General features: G+C 50.7%; 2 protein-coding genes across 3 annotated transcripts in view; both read left to right on the top strand.

Annotated features, from left to right (window-relative positions):
- Window positions 1-15,826, top strand: part of LOC147654432 (uncharacterized) — a 749,593-nt gene that overhangs the window by 323,146 nt on the left and 410,621 nt on the right. The window lies entirely within an intron of this gene.
- IGSF3 (immunoglobulin superfamily member 3) overlaps window positions 5,208-15,826 on the top strand; it is a 128,456-nt gene continuing 117,837 nt past the window's right edge. For both annotated transcript variants that reach the window (XM_086884094.1, XM_086884092.1), the window contains exon 1: window positions 5,208-5,387. The gene's annotated coding sequence lies outside the window, so the exon portion shown is untranslated. The remainder of the gene's footprint in view (window positions 5,388-15,826) is intronic.

Raw genomic sequence — 15,826 nt, 5'->3', positions numbered from 1 at the left:
CAACATTCTCACCTGCCCTGTGCCTCAGGACATCTGGACAGGGTCTGGCTACCTTCCTCCCCAGGGCATTCCTGACAGCAAGCCCAGGGTTTGGAGGCAGACAGCTCCTTGGTGACACGATATCAAAGCACACATTTGAACAGCTGCTCCTGCCTGTGCTTTCTCCAGGGCTGTCCTTGTCCTCTTCCATGTCCTTCCAAGGAGAGAGGCAAGGAGCTGGCACAGCTGGCCTGTCCCAGTGCTGGCAGCAAGCCTTGTGCTGATGTTTTGGGAAGCCCTGGTTTGCTGGTGTGCATTATTTGTTGTACAGCTGAAGCAGAGAGGACATGGGCTGGTGTCAGATCCTCATCACCTACCCACAGCTCCTGTTCTTTGCTCTATTTCTCTCCATCTGGGAGGAGAACTGGAATGCTCTACTTCTCTTCCTCTCTCCCTAAGGGCTTCAGCCTCCTTCTTCTACCTACCTAGTCTTGACAGCCTGGCTTCTATAGAGTTTTTGGAGTTTTACCTTGAGTTTTTCAAAACCTGGAGACTTGAGTCATACACTGCTCATAAGAGTGTGAAACTCTGTGGCCAGAACCCATGACTTTTGTTTGCTTTTCAACAGGGAAACATGTCTGCAAATCCTCACATCAGAAATCCTGGGTAGATCACAACAGATCTTTGGTAGGATGCAGGGAAGCAGAATGTGTTTATTCACAGAAAATTGCAACTTCAGCCGGCAAATTATTTTGATTTCTTCCAAAACAAGGTGTTACTGTTGGTATGGAGGGCTTTTCTTTTCTTTCTTCACATGTTTGGGTGAAAGAGGGAGGTTTGTCACACTTGTGCAGGCTAGATTTGGAGGGAAAGGTCTTGAACTTGCTTCCAAAAGGGGAACAAAAACAACCATCAGGGCTGGCTTCTCCTGTGTCTCACCTGACCTCCTCGACATCCTGCCTCATGCAGACGCAGCACGTGTAGAGACCCGTTGTGTTGTGGACGTGGTCGGAGGCTTTGGCTCAGGAGACAGCAATCCAGATGAGTTTCTGGCCATCTACTGCCCTCCTGCCTTTCCCACCTCTGCTGAGTAGAGGAAGAACTCCCCCAAACACAGCAGTGGCTGAGTGAAGCTCTTGATCTCCAAGCTTTGACCGCCCAGCTCCCACAGGGGAGACCAGGCATGACTCTGACTCACAACCGCATTGGATTATTAAAGAAACAAAACAGCATCCTGCCTTGGAAATCTTCCCAAAAGGGCTCTGCCATTCCTGCCCCCAGCAGCAGAGCCTGCTGAGCAAATGTCTGCCTCTGGGCATGCACCAGCAACCTCCTGGCTCTCCCAAACCTCCTGCATGCCCAGGAGATGGGGATGAGAGTGCTGCTCTCCCACAGCTGCGCGCGGCATCCTTGACCTCGGTGTGCTGGGGCAGCACGCTCTGCCGTGCTGCTCTCAAGTCCCAGCTAACACAGGGAAGCCTGCCCAGAACAGGTCACACTCTGGAAATTCAGATCCTGGTGGCTGTGGAGCTGAGAGGTTCTTGGTGGGAGGCCCTCGCTGTAGGACTGGTCCATTATGGAGAGCTAGCTCATGGGCAGGGATTGCTGGAGCAAACTGCTCTAGGAAATACAGCCTTAATTCAATAAGGAGCTCTTACCTCCCAATCAATGCCAGACCTCTGCCCCCTCCCAGCCCTGTTGCTGGAAGTGCCATTATTCTGGCAGAAGGCAGTGCTGACTCTCTGAAAGCTCTGGCTTCAACAAAGGAGCACGAAAGAGCCAGTGAGCCTCTGGGCTTGTGGTGCCCACACAGTCCTGGTGGCACTGAGCTGCTCCTCTGGGCAGGTCTGGGTCTCCATTAACACCAGTCAGACACTGCTGACTGAGGCCTTCCTCTCAGCTGCTTATTGTTCTGCCAGACCCCAAGCGCTGCAGCTGAACATTTCAATGCCAAGTGTCTGCCCCTGGCTGATTTATCTTTTTTCCTTTAAACAGAAGCTTCAGCAATAATTGGATCTGTTGTTTCTCAGAGTGAGACTAAGGACAAATATGTTCATAAAAAAGTCCTGCTATGCTGGAGAAATGCATTGCCTCTGGCCCCAGTGGACATCTGCACCCCCACTCCTCTTACTTCCCACATGGAGTCATCAAGAGATGCCCAGCTGGCCACCTCTGCTCCACGTGCTGTTCCTCGTGCTCTGGACCCTGGGGTCTCCTTTGGAGGGGTTCAGAGCTGTCTGAGCCTATCAAGGCAACAAAACTCATTACCTTTGCATTTTGTACTGCCAGGACTAGTGGGTATCTCTGTGTCTTAGTCTCACCCCTCTTTCTGCTCTACAGGGCTTCAGTGAAAAGTCAGCTCATTTTAACCTGTGATATGAACCCTGATGCTGTAAGCATGACCTCAGGAGAACAGCCTGTGAGGAGAGCTGTCACTGGGGAGACTGCTGGGCAGCCCACAGATGGCAAGGGATACAACCTCACTCTGAAGAGCAAGGCTAAACCCTGTGCTTGTCAGGCAGTCCCATCCAGCCCAGAACTGAGCCAGGTAGGAAACCAGCAGAGAAAAACTTGCTAAAGAACCTGAGTCTCTTTTTTTCCACCTCCAGTTCCAGCTGTTATTCTTCTAGTGAGTGAGAGGAATTCAAGCTATTTGTTCCTGGCTGTCAGACCTTAGCTTCTGGGCTGTTGCCTCTTATTTGTTGTTAGTTGCCTGGCTCCTCACAGTGATCTATTTCTTCCTGTGTATTCCATTATTCCACCCTATGGGCAGTGATTTCCCCTTTGTCACCAAAATATTGCATTAGCATCCATCTGTTTTTTTCTGTGCTAAGTTTGTTTAAAAAACCAAGGAACAAGAAAGCCAGCAGACTGAAAGGAGTTTCATCCCATCCTCGTTTCGACACTGTGCACTACCAGCCCCTTTCTCGTCAGGTTGCTACTCATCTTCCAGTGCTTGCACTAATTCTCAGCTTTGCTGGTTTAACTGCTGATTTTCCACCATCAGGCATTTTCTGTGGGGTCCAAACAGGTGAGATCTGCTGCCATGCCTTTGTCTAGGGATCTATTTCACCAAAGCAGTGCCATCTGTGCAGAATATGACTCACCTTGTTGTAAAACCCACCTTGCCTCTGAATTTTGTGAATCTCTGCCTTCCATCTAGGCCTTCCCTCCTCAGGAGGTCTGCAAGGCTTAGTCTGTGTATCCATCACATGCCAGTCTTCTAGTACCACATTTCCTCTCCCTGCCCTGCTTGCTAGATCCTTTAGAAACCCCTGCTACCAGCACTTTGTTTTATTCTGCTATCTCCCTCTGAGTTTGGAGTTTGTCTCACTGTCTCCTTCACTCAGTTAAAGCACATCCATCTTTTACTGGAAATGCCCATATCCAAGTCCTCCTCCCCATCAACCTTTGTACCTTTCTTCCTTTATTCCTGATCCTCCTCCTCACTGAGAACTTGACCTGCTATTTCTTTCCTTTAAGATCAACTCTCCATCTCCTTTCTTGACAAACAAAATAATTTGAGTGCTTTACGTGCCTGCTGGACAGCTTTGGGGGGTTTTCCTCCCGGACCACTGAGATCATTTGGCTCCTTTCTATATCCTCTTCTTCCATCAATACTCTCAGAGCGTTGTTACCACACTGGAGGCAGCGGGCTGGGATTCATGTTACCAGCGTGGATCACAGGTGTACTTGACTTGCTTCCTCGCTATTCCCGGAGGAATGCCCATTACCTCTCGCCACATCTTTATGCAGTTAGCTCATGTGCTGCCATGAGCTCCAAAACCCCTTCCAGAGCCTCTGCTTTCCAGTCACAGCGCCCTCGGAGTCCGCCTGGAATTTCATATTCCAGGAGCAACTCCTTGTAGTAAAATGCCGTTTAAGAGGGCTTTGCTCACTGAACTGGGGAGACTGCTTTGCATGGTTGCCCTGTGCTCCTCATTATTCACCACTTTGAATCTCTTTGTCATTTATGCACTGTAACAGCACCGAGATTTGCATCTCCTTCCCAGCGAGGAAAATGCTGGAAAGTGTCAGGCCTCAAGCAGCTCCCCAAAGAACCCTGCCTGGAACACTCCCATCCGTGGATGATTCACCACTGACAATTTCTTGTTGAGATCTGTCAGCCAGCTCTTAATGTAGTAAACGTGTGGTTTATTGATATTATGTACTGCTGATTTTTTAATCAGAGTGTTGTACAGCCGAATGTCAAATGCCTTACAACAGTCCTCCCTAAAGCTGACTTGGAGCCAGCCTTGGAGTCAGGTGGTAGGTGTGACATGTGTCAAATAATTGTGTCATCTCATCAGGGAAGGCCCACAAATCTAGCTGAGCCAGTTGTTAAATATATTCCCATCCTCTCCCATCACTTACCACCAAGAAACTCTTGGGAATTGCGTTCCAGTCTCTCCAAGCTTATTGCTGCCTCACTGTGTGCCCCCACATCCTTTGGAGCAGGAGTTTTGCTGCATCTTGTTTCCACACAGCATCACTGTGGGCCTCTCCTCAGCCAGGGAATGAACCTGATGCTCAGCTCTGAGACGTGCAGGGTCCTCCATACCCTCTGTCTCCAGAGGCAGTTGAAGGTGTAATTATCCATCTAATGCCCCTGCTCCTTCTGGTGTGCACAAGCTGGAAACCTGGATTCTGGGGAAGCAGAGAGGATGCTGAAGAGGACCCAGTCCTGCAGGAGATGTTCACTCATCCCAGAGCTAAACCTGAGACTGATGGGCCCAACCAAACATTTTCCTTGTGAAAAGACCAGTGATGCCATGTGCTTCCACGGCCCTTGGTGGAGGCTGGAGAGGCTGTGTTTTGGGGGCTCTGGAGGTGCCCAGAGGGACAGGGGACAGGTGATGCTCTGCCACTGTAACTCTGATGCACTTGGTTTAAGCCAGCTGGTAATCACATGCGGTGATAAATAGTGAGAGACAGGAGTTCCTTGCAAACAAATGAGCCTCAACTAACCTCATTTCTTCTTTTGACAGGATAACAAGCTTAGAGGATAAATTCTCCCCTGCCAGAATTTGTTTCTCTGCTGCCAGCCACCTCAGCATTTAGCAAAACCCCATTCTTTGCTCAATTCCAGGCTGCTTAAAGCAAAGGTGGGTTCAGACCACCTCCTCAAGTTTTGGATTCAGTCCCACACGTTTTTTTTCCTGCAGGCTGCTGTACTTGTTCCCAATCCTCCCACCTCTGTTGCTGCTCACCTCCCCACTGCCTGCAGCTGGCAGGAGCACTCTGGGGCAGCGCTGGGGCAGGATGGCAGAGCCCACGTTGACCTGAGACCCCATGGCAGAACTGGTGTGGGAAAAACCAGCTGTGTACATCAGCAGCAAGGACAATTCTCCTCAGCAGCCCTTGCAAGGTCTCTGAAGAGGCTGTTCCTGGGCAGCTCAGCAGCACTGGTAAGTAAATTGGCAAGAACTTGGGATTTTCCTTGGGTGTCTGTTGGGTGTCGCTTGGTTCTGAGACATTGCTGGTGTTGGACACTTTGGAAGTGCCTTTCCTACCCCTCTGGAAGCCATGAAGGCTCTCAGCTGTGTGCTGTGCCTCTTGTTAAAGGAGATTTCTCTCAGCAGAACTTCAGAACATCCCAAGAGACCAGAAATGCCCAGAAATATAGAAAGTACTTGGGCAAAGAGGCCAGGTTTGCAGAAATCTGGGAAGACCACTCAGAGGCTGAGGAGCTTGGGGTGCTCTGCCAGTGACTCAGGGTTTTTGGAGTGCTCTGGTTATCCAGCACCTCTAAAAAACCCAGCTGTGAGACGCAGAGCAGCAGGTCCGTGAGTGAAACCCTTCAGTAACGCGCTGTTTCACAGCATCCTGAAAGGACCACCTCCTCCAGGCTTTGAGTGCTGGGCATGGTATTCATCTCTGGCAGCCCTTTTCACAGTACCTTTGCTGCAAATAAGAGCCTGGACCCTTATGTTCTCTTAGGCAGAGGTACTGGGTAAGAGGACGTGTTTAAATAATTAAAAAGCGCTTTTCCCCGTTCCTGGTCGTTGCGTCACATCCTCGCAGAGCACAGTTCTGTGTGCAGTGCTAAACGGAGCCCTGTGCCAATTTCTCCCAATTGGTCAAGGCCTTGAAGAGTGAAATCAGCAGCATTCAAAACGAAGCTAAACTCTGCCAGCATTAGGTTTTGTTGCAAAGAGAAATTTGCCCATGGTTAATTTTGCGGATTCGTTAAGGGGCGCAGCCTGGGCCCCAATCCAAGCGGTGCTGGCAGGATAAAAATCCTCCCCACAGCACCAAGGCAGACATTCCAGGGGCACCATTTGCAGTGGGGTGGTCCCTCTGTGCAGAGAAAATAGCTGTCCATGTCAACAGGGGCTGACCTGCTGCCTGCTCAGGGACTCGCGTGCTCTGTCCTTCTCCAGAAGTGCTGAGCATGCACTATTCCCACTGACTTCTCTGTGGACAAGCTGTGGGTTTGACAGGTTAGATCCAGAGTTTTGGGCATTTCTATCACGTCTGGTGAGATCTGAAAAATGGCAGATTAAAACAGAGTTCAATCTTAACCCTGCCTGCAGATTGGCATTTTAGCCAAGTTCCCACCGTGCTGGATGAACTGCATCAGAGCGCCTTCCCTCGTAAGAAACTATGGCTTGGGTGCAACTGTGATGCAAGAGCAGATCAATCTGCCCCTTTGGATTGCAGCTGCTCTGAAGTTTTGGACCTGTCCTGAATACAGAATTCAAAACAAAGCTTGAGAGCCTGCGTTGACTGAGAATAAGGTTTGTGCAAACCCTGCCAAGTGATAAGGCAGCTCCCCCTGGCTCTGGGAACGGAGCTTTCATCCCCAGCCACGCTCAGGGGCGAGGGGAATCTGGAACTCCTGTGAAAACACCCAGTCCTGCAGCTCTGGGGTAACTGGAGGCTCTTGGAAAGTGCAGACTGGGCGTCTTTCACCTGTGGTTCACCAGGGAGGCAAATCAACAATTTGCTTAAGAAACTACCTTTACAATTCAGCACATCGATTATCAAATGTGTAAGGAATAGGTGCCTGAAAGGTGCCTTGGCTTTGCATATCTCAGTTTGAATTCTGGCTCCACAGAGATGATAAGGTTTTCCCAAAGCTGCTTCCTGCTGTGTGTTTGCCTTAGATGGGTCTGGAGCTCACTGGGGCTCCAGATTGCAAAAATCAGATCGGATGCACCTATCTTTGTTTTCAGCAAAGGGACAGACTTTGCCCTTTGCCTGCAGAGCAGTGAGTAATGAGTGTTTGTGGGAAGATTGGTTAGCTGGGCTAATAACCTGCCCGACCTTGCTGGGGAGAATCCCTCCTGCCCTTGCCAGACAGAAGTGAGTCTCCCTCTGTAGCTGGGAGTCACCTGCCTTCAGGGAGTTTCACAGCAGAGGGCATGGGGAGATGCTGTGGGTGGGGAGGCTCTCCCTGCCTGCCTCTGTGCCCTCTGAAGGAGCAGAATTGCTGGTGGGCTTGCTTGCTGTGAGTATAGGCATGAACAGTCCACAGCCATCCAAAACTTTACCTTAAAACAGAGAAATTTCCCGATACAGCTGGAAAAAAAGTTGTGCTCTGTTCTGCTGCAACTCTACCCGAGCTACCTGCTTTCAAACATCCCCCTAGCTGGTGCCTGTTTTGGTGCTCCTTCTGCTTCCTTTTTCTGCTGAATGCTGCCCCTCCCCTGGCTTTGGTGATGTTGTCCCTTCTGCAGCAAAATGCCTCCTGTCATCCCTGCAGAGGGGACACTCGAGGCCCTCAGGTTTTGGGGACAGGCTCTCCACCGTGGGGTGAGCTTCTACAGCACCTTTCTGTTGGCAGGGTGGGTACATCAGTGTATCTCCAGAGCCCCTTGGGAGGTTTCTGTACAAGGAAAGGGTTTGCACCTGGAGCCTGGGTTCTCATTTTGGACTGCTCAAGGCCTCCCTGCTGGCAGAGAAGGTAGGAACAGGTTTCAGACACCAACCCTGGGATTTAACTTTAGGATTCCCTTCAGGTGCCTGGCTTTGCCTGCCCATCTCCCCAGGACAGTGTCACACTGCACCAGGAGCAAGATCTGTGGCAACAGAGCTGGTGACCTCTCTTGTGGAGCCCCAGATACTGGGCTATCAAAAAAAAAGTTAATGAGATAATCAGAGCTGACAGGAAAACAAAATATTGCCCTCCAAAAGTCTTCCCCTTGTCATTTTCCTGCACGTCCCGGTGCCTTTTGTGGTTTTCTGCACTGCTTGTGCACAGCAGCCCTGATAGCTGAGTCCACATCTTCTGGTGTGGTTTGTCCTGCTCCATTCTTCTTGCTTAGCCCTCCCTCATTGAATCTGATTGACTCTGAGGCCATTGATTTTAAATAAGGTCTTGGGGGAAGGTCTGAGGGTTTTGCTCTGGCTTTGTGCAGCAGACTTTGAGTTCTGGTTGGGAGCCACTGAGCACTGCTGCTATATTAAATGATGGTCAGCGATAGGAACGCAGTCATCGCTTAATACCCCAAATTGCTGCTTTTAAATGGGCAGGGTTTGGCTTCAGGCCAGATCTCTGTGCTCCTGGCAGAATGATTCATTACCTTGTTCTGGCAAATGTATTTTCATCTGCTAGTTTAAATCTGATTTCTAGTACTCTGTGTGGTTCTCACAGCTGAGGAATTTCCTGCCCTTTATCCGCCTGTTTTCTTCCAATCTGGGCTAAAATCAATACTCTTAAATAAATAAAGCCATCGGGCTTGCGAGTACCTCCTGCTGTGTCAGCGGCAGAAGTAAAGCTGGGTGACCAAAGATTAGTTAAGCCATTTTCTTCTTCTTTAAGTAAATTTGCTGTTGTTGAGCCATGCTAGACCTCAGCAGGGTGTGCTTGCCAGCCGGCAGATCCAGCAGCACGTCCTGGCATCCCGTCAGTGGCAGCTGCCTCCGTGGGGAAGAGTCCCTGTGTGGGTCTGTGGCCAGACCCCTACCCATCAGGGCTTGGGCTTGGTTTTCTGGCATTCTTTAATGCTTTCTGACGGGGCTGTTCTGCCACTGAGCTCAGGAGGATGGGGGCCACAGGGTGTAGCCTTGTGCACTTCCCAGGTGTGGCTTTCGCTTCTGCTATTCCCTGGCAGACGTGATTTTCAGGTCTGCTTCTTCTGAGAGGGTTACACGCTGTGTGGCAGGGGTTTCTCCCCACAGCTCCTGTCTGCCCTGCAGAGGGGGGTGCTGGCAGGAGCATCCCACACCAGGATTCACGCATCCCTTTCTGGGGATGGGAAAAAGGGAAGGGTGTGTGAAATGAGGTCTTCTCTTTCTTCCCTAATGCCAGGAGTTACCCCTGAGGCACTGAGTTCAAGGAGCAAACAAATGTATTTAGTATTTCTAGACCAAGCCTTAGGGGTTTCTGCTGCCCTGCCCTTGTGTGAGGGGACAAAAGGGGGTTTTGTTGGTGAGCAATTAAGTGTATTCCCTGCCCTGGATTGAGTTCCCTGCCATATGCTGGGCAGGGAAAACCTTAGTGCCGTGGAAAACTCTCAGGATCCTCTCCTGCCTTCTTGGGCAGTGCCCTCAGTTCCCCACAGAGCCCCCTGCTCTTCACAGAGCCCAGTAAGTCAGCTTTGCATTCATGTGAAGAACAGAAATTGTGCTCTTGGGCCTCAGTCTGGTGCCAGCTTCCAAATTACAGTGTAAGCCCTGCTCCAAAGGTCTCCCCTTGACTCAGGGCAATCGTTCAGAGATGTCTCTGTGCAGCAGCTGCAAGGATGGAAGGAAACTGCCTTTTTAACATTCTCTGTACGTGCTGCATTTTGAGTGTTTGTGGGTTTTTTTGAAAGCAAAATTGTTTTTAACTGAATTTAAAATGGTGAAAAACGTGAAATATTTTTATTAATAGAATCATAGAGTAGTTTGGGTTGGAAAGGACCTTTAAAGGTCGTCTACTCCAATCCCCCTGCTGTCAGCAGGGACAGCTTCAACTTGATCAGGTTGCACAGAGCCCTGTCCAACCTGACCATGAATATTTCCAGGGATAAGGCATCTAACTCTCTGGGCAACCTGCTCTTGTGTTTCACCACACTCATTGTAAAAAACTTTCTTCCATATATCTAATCTGAGCTGACACTCCTCAGTGTAAAACCCCTCGTTCTGTCGCTACAGGCCCTGCTAAAATGTGTCCTCATCTTTCTTGGAGGTGCCCTTTAAGTACTGAAAAGCTGCAATAAGGTGTCTCCAGAGCCTTCTCTTCTCCAGGCTGAACCACCCCACTTCTGCCTGCCTGTACAGGAGAGGTGCTCCAGCCCTCTGATCATCTTTGTGACTCCTCTGGACTCGCTCCCACAGCTCCCTGTTCTTTTGTTGGGGACCCCAGAGCTGGGTGCAGGACTTCAGGTGGGGTCTCAGGAGAGCAAAGGGGCAGAACCCCCTGCCTCAACCCCCTGCCCACGCTGCTCTGGATGCAGCCCAGGACGTGTTTGGCTCTCTGGGCTGCACCTGGCTGGCTCACATCCATCCCCTCAGCCACCAGCACCCCAAGTTACCCTCAGTGGTGCTGCTGATCCCTTCCTGTCCCAGCCTGTGTTGATAGCAGGAGTCAGCACAACCCAGGTGCAGCACCAGCACCTGGCCTTGTTGAAGATCCTGAGATTCCCACGGGGCCACTTCTCCAGCTTGTCCAAGTTCCCCTGGACAGCAGCTTTGGTGCACATCTTCAGGTGTGCCAGCTACCCCACACAGCCTGTGCCGCCTGCAGACTTGCTGGGGGTGCACTCCATCCCCTTGTCTATGGCATTGATGAAGATATCAAACAGTGCCTGTCCCAGTATGGACCCCTTAGGGTCACTGATGTCCATCTGGAGCCATGGACCACCTCCCTCTGGGTCTGACCTCCCCCTGCTATTTGCTGCAGGATGAAAAACAGTTTCATAAAACGACTTTCTGCTTTTTCTCCTGCCATCATCTACCCAGCTCTGGCTGCAGCTCACTCTTGGGAGCAGCCAGGATGTGTTAGAACCCAGCAGCTCAGCACAGGCAGGGAATGAAAGCACAATGCCTTCTCCCCCTCCTTGCCAATAACTGCAGGGCCTGGAGATGAAAGGCTCATGGCACAGAGGTAAGTGGGATGCCACATCATCACTGCAGCCTTGCAATTCCTTGATGGTGGATGGGATTTCCAGAGCCTGCCATCCCTTGGGCTGAGCTGGGATGCCCTCAGATGCCCGAATTGGAGAGGTCAGCACGCAGTAGGTCGTGCTGTGTATGACAGGGCTGCCCCAGGAGTTCCTCTGAAGGTGAGTACAGGTATCACGAGCTGTGCCCTGATCTGGAGAGGTGCAATGGAGTGGAAAGGAGACAGGCTCTGTTTACATACAGATACCTGTGCAGCCAGCAGTGTTAGTGAGAGAAAACAGAAAAGGACATGACAGTTACACTGGGTTTTCATTAAATATTAAATGGAGTGAAGTTTTCTAGAGTGTGCCTGGGCTGTTTTCAATTGTCTGTCTGATGGCATGAGAGGGAAGCCAAGTGGGTGAACCCTGTGTCTGGAGGTGCAGGGTTTCCTGCTCAGGAGCTGTGATGTTTGTGTGCCACAGGCTGCCCCAGGAACTCATTTCACCCACAGCAGCAAATCTCCTCCAGTTGTCCCAGTGCTGATACACCCAGAGAGAGGAGTTAACTCTTGCAGGTGTCTCCAGCAAGAGGTCAGGACAGGGAGACAACTGGTGCAGAGCTGGAGCAGCAATGGCAAGCAGCAAACCCTTCCCTGGCTGCTGGCTGGGGATGGGGAATTTACCACTCAGGTACCCCCTTTCCACCAGGTTTAACACAAATTCCCTGTGCATAGTGAGTCCTGAACAACTGCTCTAGCTTCCTTTTTTTATTTTTTGTGCTTTCTTTTCCCCACTTTTCCCCTGCCCCAGGAGCTGTGACACAGCCTGGGCACAGCCTGCCCATCCCACTCCATCTCCTCAGCAGCCTCCCCTCTCCTTGTGCAGAGCTTAGCAGGGCAGCAAGAAGGAATCTTCTAACTTGGATTGGGTTAATAAGTTAAAATGCAGAGCCTTAATCCCTGCTGCTAAATCAGAATGTAATTCAGCTTATAACCACAGCCCAATCCATGTGAATTACAATCACTTTAAGTACAGCCAGGGCTAGCTGGGATTTAACATCCTCCCAAGAGATCCTGAAAATGAAAACTGGGACACTGCACTGCTCTGGGTGGACCTGCCATCAGAGGGAGCCGAGGCAGTGGGGCAGAGGGATTTTCTTACCTCCCAGGCCCCTGAAGAGAGGGAACCTTGGGTGCAACCCTTGGTCAGGGCACGTGGCTGAAAGATGCATGTGAGCAAGAGCTTATCCCTGGGGAGGGGGACAGAGGCTGCCAGCAAACCCACAGCACTTTTATCTTTAATTTAGAATGTTTATCTCAAGAGATTCTTCCAGCTTTAAAACAAACATAAGGAGATCTTCATTTGCCTGGCAGCATCTGGCCTCTGAAAGCAGGCACGTAGAGTACAGCCCTGGCAGCAGGGCAGGGCTGACAGCGAGGGCTTCTCCTCTGCCTCCCTTCTCCCAAATTTAACCTCTGGCAGGGTGAACCTTGCTCTCCCTCTTCCTGTTCCAGGAAACCACTAGAGAAAATGGGTCTTTCCAGAGCTTGAATCAACAGTGGGCACCTGGCAAAGTGCTCCTGTGAGTGCCTAGGACTATCTTTTACTGTTACTTGTTGAAGTCTTGGCTTTGATGGGGAAAGAACAATTGTTCATTGTCTTCCTGCACCACCTCAGCCTGAGAAATGGGAGCAGCCTGGGAGTGCTTCTGCCACCACTGACCCACAAGCTTTCCCAGGGAGCCTCAGGCAGTGTCTGGGAGCATGCAAATTCAAAGGTTCCACAGAAATTGAGGGTCTTAATGGATGCTCTTCCAAGCATTGAACTGGAAAGTCCCTGTGGGAACAAGGCATGACTCTTGTGGGCTGCCAGCCACAGATAAAGAGTTCAAGGCATCCAAGTTACTACTTACATTAGTGGGTAGAGGTTAGAAAATAAGATCTACTGCTCAGACTGGTGCCTATGTTTGAACCTTTTTAGGAAGAATCTGATGGTGGTTTTCTCACATCACTCTTTTTTGTGGTTTCCTTATATTTCTCTTTTTCTATTGGTGAGAGGCTAGTGCTGTTGTGCTATCACCTAGCCAAAATGAGAATGCATGGCAATTTCTCAAAGCCTGGCACATAGTGTGCCTGGTGCACTGGGATGGAGAGCTTGTGAGTTTTCTGTGGGTGTGATGAGGGAATGGAAATGATCTGAGTTCTTGGGTGCTTTCCCAAACCCAAGCTAGCCAGTTTTCTATGTTTAGATACGGTTTACTTAACAGCACTGCTAGAGTGGAGAGGAGAGCAGAGGGTTTCCAGGCACCAACAATGCCTCCTGATGCAGCCTGACACTGTTCCCTGGGCTAGAACAGGGGGAACTTCCCAGCTCCTCAGACAAGCAGTGCACAGAGCTCCCAGCCATACTGCCCTTGGCTCCTTACAGAAATATACAATCAGCTGATGAATCTCCTCCCAGGCAGCTGGACCAGCTTGGCCCCAACAGTTGTTCTGACATCCTCCCTGTGTCCTCCAAGATGTGCCTCAGGGCCATTGTCCCTCTCAGCAGCTGCCTGGGCGTTTACCAGACTTAAGGGTAAGGGCTTCTTTTTCTTTCCCACTGAAGTCATCACAAAGATTTTGAATTTTTGCAGGGCTTCACAATCACATTGTTAGTTTCCCCTGAGCTTTCAGAGAGAGCTGTGAGCAATGCTTCCCCCTGCTTTTGCTGGCCTAACTGGGAAACAGAGAAAGATACTGATCTGAGTGTGGCCAGGATGGCCCAGCCTTTATTCCTGAGACAGGAGAACCATCTGTGTGCACTGCATGTTGGAAAGGGAGGTCTCATCTTTCTATGGATGACTCACAAAAGGTGCTTTGAAATGAGGGTGGTCCCAAGAACTTGTACTGCAGGAAGAGGCCAAGCTGACCCTGAAGCTGGTCACGTTCCCTGGCTTCACCCCGTGGTGCCACCAGCAAGGCTCTGTCTGTGAGAGGTGACAGGGTATGACAAAGTCCCAGGTGATCCACACAGCCATCATGGCTCAGGGCATGGGGCTGTCACCTCTGTGCTGGCACCAGAGCTGGAACAGAGCAGGGACCCCTCCTGCACGGGAGCTGGCTGCTGTGCTGGGTGCCCACGGTAATTCCCACCTGGGAGAGGAAAGCTGTCCCCACCCCAGAGTGTGATGTCCCTCAGCTGGGAAGTGTGGCTGTTTCCACCTGCCAGGTCTGGATGTGAGAGGCCTGGAGATGCTCACTCCTCCCAGGGGATGGTGGTGGATTTGATCTCATCTCAATCAAATAATTTGCTTTTAACAGGCATGCTGTCCTGGCTGGAGGTTCACATTTCCTGGGGAACTCCTCGGTACAGGCCCTGGCCATTCTTTGAGATTTCTGCTTCTGTGCATGCCCAAAGATGCCTGGCTGGAGAACAGCCTGCAGCTGCCAAAGGGCAGTTTGGGGGGGAGTTTCTCTTTGTTTTATGGGGGGAGTTTATAGTCTGTTTTGCAAGGTTGCTTTTGAAGACTTCATGTCTCTTCCTATTAGGCTTTCTCTCAGGGTGAATGTTAAAGGGCACTTCTTCCATCAGGAGGTGCAGAGCTCTCAGACTGGCGGTGGGCAGGCTGTCCCTGGGCAGGGCGTGGTGCTGTATCCCTGTCATGCATCATGGAATGATCCCTTATCCCATGTGCTGCCACACACAAGTGGGCATTGACAAAGCAACGCTTGCAAGTGATCCCAACAGGGAATTACATCTGCTCCACCCTTGATATGGGCTGCAGTACTGGGAGGACCAAGCAATTTCATGTGAGTCTGGGCCCAGCTGCAGTTACTCACTCCTGTGCTGGCAGAGATGTGAAGGCCATGATGAAGGCTTCAGGGAGATTATCTTAAAAGGGGAGGAGACTGGAGATAGCAGGACCACTGTGTGCTAATCCCCTCTCCCTGCAGTGGAGAGAATGGACAGAGGATAAGGCCAGGACAGGCTGACCTCCTACTCTTGGCTTCTCCAAAGATGGCCTCGGGGCCAGAGCACTCTCATCAGCAATCAGACTGGTCCTTGCTGATGCTGAGACAGGGCAGGGTCCCAGACAGGCACAGGAATGGCTTTTCTCTCCTCTGTTCTCTGGCTGGGCCACTGCTCAGCACCAGGATGCCTCTTGAGAGTAACAAATAACCAAAGTGCTTTGTCAGCATGGAAGCCCATCACACCAGCACAGGCTGTGTCTGAAATACAGGAGCAGTGCGGTTTTTGCTGAGGAACTCCCCCAGAGACAGGCAGCTCCTGCATTATTAACAAGAGTGCTGATGAATCCCTGTTAATGAGACGTGCTCGCTCAGCCAGCCGGCCCGGTGGCCGTGCTCTTCTCAGCCTCACTGCAGCCTGTGCCTCGGAGAGCAAGGCAGGACTGCTCTGGGGAGCACTTGGCAAGGCTCTGCTGTAAAATTTGGCTCCTTTCCCTAAAACTTGCACATGTCCTGCCAGACTTGAGCTAGGTAGACATGGAAATCCAGTGTGGGTCCTTTGGTGGCTGTAAAAAACGAGGTAAGATGCTGTCATCTCCTTAGGCTTGTGACTAAAGAGAAGGATCTGTGTCTCGGTGTGTACTCTCTGCTCTGCTCTGGAGAGCAATGTTGGCCATATTCTCTAGTCTGTTCTGAAATGGCTCAGCCAGAGGAGCTTCCTTCTTCTCTGGCTCAACAGATTTCCATGTTAGGAAAAATATTTATCCATTTTTTTTTTATTTTTTTTTTTTCTTTTAAACTCAATTTGATCTTGCTCCATTTATCAATTTTCCTTTTGGCTTCTGGATGCAATTACTCTCCCAC

Source organism: Cyanistes caeruleus, chromosome 3 (genome assembly GCF_971803275.1).
Source record: "Cyanistes caeruleus chromosome 3, bCyaCae1.hap1.1, whole genome shotgun sequence".
NCBI lineage: Eukaryota > Metazoa > Chordata > Aves > Passeriformes > Paridae > Cyanistes > Cyanistes caeruleus.
Note: the sequence above shows the minus strand (reverse complement) of the source record. Positions and strands in the feature narration are given on the sequence as shown.